Here is a 4,803-nt window from a genome sequence, read left to right as displayed (position 1 = left end):
ATTTGTAGTTTTTAAAAAATTTTGAGAGTATAAGTACAATTTGTTCTTTAATTTTTATTTCTTTTTTTGTTCTATTTAAATAAGAGGGTATATTTATCATTTTACATTTTTAAATTAGAAATTTGATAAAAAAAAATACCCTTTCCGCAATGAAAGATGAAAATATAGGTGAAGTACAAAAAAATGAAAGGTATGGATATTTTGCACAATAACATTGAAAAAGAACGACGTATACAATATAAAAAATCATATTAAAAATTAATTTTGCAAACCATATACAATAAAACCCTATATTCATGACAATTAATTAAGAAAGTCCTACCCTCTTAGAAAGACTAAAATATTGATGTCAAAGTTTAAGAGTACAACTTTACTGATCAGTGATCTAAGTTGGAGTCTCTTTAGAAAGAATGGTGAAATTCAAAAAAGAAAGAGACTAATCTATATTTGTCTATATATAAGAAGATAGTAATAAATTTAAAAAGGGAAATTAATAGTTTATTGTGTGTGCATAATAGACAGATCAATGTAAAACTTCAATTTTTGAATATTTCCAATTGCCCATAACCAAAATTGGTGACAAAATAAGTTTCAAAAGTGTAGGTAGAAAGAATTAACCATTTCAATGGATCGAGAAAACAGCGATAGAAATTGCAAAAGGAGCTAAATATGCTTTAACAATTTAAGGTTGTATACTTAGAAGGAAACTAATTAAGTTCTCATTCCCGTCTCATATATATAGGATGTATTCCAAGTTACCAATTAAGAAGTCTGGAACAATTATGACATGTTTGATAAGTACATCAGACAATATTAAACATTATTAAATACAAGCTAATTATCGTGTGCAAAACGATCTAATTTTGTGATACTAAACATACAAGCTAGTTTTACTTCTTGAATTGTGTAAATCACAAAATTATCGCTTCAAATCCCTTTGATGCGGGTTGAAAGCGTGGAGCAATTGGGTTTGGAATGACTATAAAAGTAACCTACTTTGCTCCAAAAAGATTGAAAATACCCTTTTTATAATTTTTTAACAACTCTTTTCATTAGAAATCAATATTTACCATTTAACTCCTTTTATAAATTTTTTTTAAATAAACCTCCTTATAATTTAAAATCAATATATATATTTTTAAAAAATTTCAAATAATACCAACATTTTTCACGAATCACATGTTAGAGTAACATATGCTTAATGTGATAATTGTAGAGTATCCTTATAATATTTCAGTTTGTTTATTAAGAAACAACATTTTAAGATAACATATATGTTACTTATGTTACCCTTTACTAAAAGAAATCAACTCAACTTTTTTTTGTATGAGGGTTTTCATATAAGTATTGTTGTAGTGTGACCCAAATTTTAGTGGGTATTCGAATTTTATTTGAAGTGGTTTTGGAGAGATGAATATTATGGATTGGAAAGAAAATTGCCGCATTTTCGCTAGCTCTTCGCTAGTCGGATGCTCAAGCAATTCCATCAAAATTTTTAACAGAATGTTTTCGCCTATTGTTTGCTCGATGTCACTCGAACGATAGTGTTTCCCGGGTTTTTGCATTTTAGCGTGCTTTAGACTCCTATTCATCTACAACTTGACTTTCGGGGTTATATATATAACGACACGTATTGTTTATATAACAGAGTATACAATATCTTGAGAGCTTTAGACGTTAGTTGAGAGGATTGAGATCTTGTAAACACAATTGCCAGTGATGATAGTAGATTTTTCTCCTCTATTTGTGATTTTTTCTGTCTTGGGTTTCCATGTAAATCTTTGTGTTCTTTATTTTGTTATTATTTACTTCATTACTGTCACGATCTTTCGATCAATTCACAACAAATGGTATCAGAGCAAATGTTGATTATTTTGCATGGCAATGATGAAGTTTGATATTTCGTTATTGAATCGAAACACGATATTTACTTATAGCAAATGAAGACATGGGCAGTTCTTTTCTCAGATGGATTTGGAGGAGGCCTTACTTTGCTTTGATAAGATGCCTTCAACCTGGACATAGGAAGAAAAGTTACGTACGAATCAGAAAGCCCAAACTCAAACTCAAGTTCATCTACATCTATCAAATCAAATTCTAGATCCTCAAGGAGAATAGTATCACTGTGTTGTGATTGAAGTCGGAGCAACTTTGTATGACAAAGAGCTTGACCAGCAAGCTACACTTGAAACAACGCATGTATTCTCACCGGATGTTTGAAGGTGCGTCATTGGTTGATCACTTAACTATGTTCAAAAAATCGTGGCCAAGATATTGGAGGTTAAGTATGATGAGGAGGACTTGGCATTGATGTTGTCGTGTTCTTTGTCGTCATCATATGTGATTTCTAGAAATACTATTCTCTATAGTTAGAGTATTCTCACATTGAAAGCGGTATATGATGCTTTGTTATCTAAGGAGAAGATGAGGCATCTTGCTGGAGGACTAGGAAGTTAGGCAGAAGGCCTGGTTGTTCGTAAAAGAAATCAAGATAGAAATTCTGGTAAGAGTATGAGAGGTAGATCGAAATCTAGACATACAGAAAAGGTGTGTCATTACTGTAGGAAGAAAGGGCATATCAGGGATGACTGCTATTCTTTGAAAAATAGGAATAAGGTTGTTAATGCTACTGAAAAAGGAAAGCAACCTGTTAACTTAGCAGATGTTGATGTCGGGGAAGATGGAGAAAGTGAATGAGAGATTCTTGTGATTTCTGACATGAATTCCAAACCTTGTGAGGAATGAGTTCTTGACTCGGCTTGTACTTTCCATATATGTCCCAACAAGGACTGGTTTACAACATATGAAAGAATTTCGAGAGGTGTAGAGATAATTAGAAACAACCCACCTTATAAAATTGTCAAAGTTGGTACAGTCAGAAGGCAGAATTATTATTTTTTAATGGTGTTACTGGAACACTTACAAATGTCAGGCATGTTCCAGAATTGAAGCAAAATCTCATATCTTTGAGTTCACATGACTTAAAGGGTCATTAGTGCACTGGTGAAGGTGGAGTTTTGAAGATGAGTCGGGACGTCTTGTTGTCATGAAGGGACCAAAAAACTCTATATAGTTGAATATTTTGCAGGGTTCTACAGTTACAGGTGATGCAGCAATCTCTACTTCTTCCTTGACTGATGAGGAAGTTACTAAACTTTAACATTTCCAATTTGGGCATATGAGTGAGAATGACATGGTAGAATTGAGTAAAAGGGGACTTCTAGATGGGCAAAAGATCAGTGAGATGAAATTTTGTGAGTATTGTGACTTTGGGAAGCAGAAAAGAGTTGGATTCACTACATAAAGGCACAACACGAAGGAAACACTTGAATGTATCCATTCAGATCTCTGGGAACCAGCCAGGGTACCTTCAAGAGGAGATGCCTATTATCTTGGTAACATTGATTGATAATTTTTCCAAGAAAGTTTAGGTATTATTCTTGAAATAGAAAAGTGACGTGTTTTAGACTTTAAAGAATGGAAAACAATGATAGAAAAGCAAACTGGAAAGTAGATCAAATGTCTATGTACAGATAATGGATTGAAGTTTTGTTCAAATGAATTCAGCATCTTGAGACACTTGATAGTATTCGGAACCCCTCAAGAAAATGATGTGACAGAATGAATGAATAGAACTTTGATGGAAAATGTTCAATTTATGCTTTCAAACTTTGGGTTGTCTAAGATTTTTTAGACTGGAGCTGCTGCCATAGTTTGTTTTCCGATCAATCACTCACCGTCGACTACCATTGGGAAAAAGACACCAGAAGAGGTATGGTTTGGTAAACCCTCTTGCTATACTGATCTGAAAATTTTTAGGTGTCCTGCTTATACTCATGTAGATAATGAGAAATTTAAGCCTAGTTCTAGAATGTGTATCTTTCTTGGATATAAGTCAGGTGTGAAGGGGTATAAATTGTGATGTGTTGAGACAAGAAAAGTGATGGTTAGTAGAGATGTAGTATTCGATGAGCTTGCTTTGGTTCAGGGTTCACCTCCTAGAGATTCTGATAAATTAGAGGAATAGAATATTCAACTTAGGTGGAGTTGGAAATTTGTCCAGGGGAATAATCAGAGGTTAAAGAATAGTTTATTTTATAACAGTTTAGTTTAGAATTGACAGATAGAAATACTTTGCCTATACCAGCAGCTGTACCACAGTATTCAATTGTTAAGGATAGACCTCGCAAACAAATTAAACCTCTATAGTATGGGAAAACTAATTTGGTTGCATATACATTGAATGTCGCTGAAGAAATTGATTCCACTGAGGAGCCTGCTACATATACATAGGCAGTCAGTTGCAATGATTTTAGCAGATGGTTGATTGCTATGCAGGAGGAGATAGAGTCATTAAATAAAAAATTGTACTTCGGACTTGGTGAAATTACCAAAGGGTAAAATGGTTGTTTGTTGCAAATGGGTGTTCAAAAGGAAAGAAAAGATATCAGGGACTAAAGATGCCAAGTATAAGGCTAGATTGTAGCAAAAGGCTACAGTCAGATTCCAGGTGTTAACTTTACAAATGTGTTCTCGCCAATTATAAAGTGTAGTTCAATTCGGGCTTTACTTGGGATTGTGACAAAGAATGACTTGGAACTTTAATAGATGGATGTCAAGACAATATTTTTGCGTGAAGAACTTGAGGAGGACATTTACATGTAATAACTAGAGGGTTTCATAGTTTTTGATAAGGAAGACTATGTGTGCTTGTTAAAGAAGTCCTTGTATGGACTTACTAGTCATCGACACAGTGGTACAAAAGGTTTGATTCATTCATAACTATTCATGGTTTTATCAAAA

This window comes from Olea europaea, chromosome 12 (genome assembly GCF_002742605.1).
Source record: "Olea europaea var. sylvestris chromosome 12, O_europaea_v1, whole genome shotgun sequence".
NCBI lineage: Eukaryota > Viridiplantae > Streptophyta > Magnoliopsida > Lamiales > Oleaceae > Olea > Olea europaea.
This window is presented reverse-complemented; position numbering follows the sequence as displayed.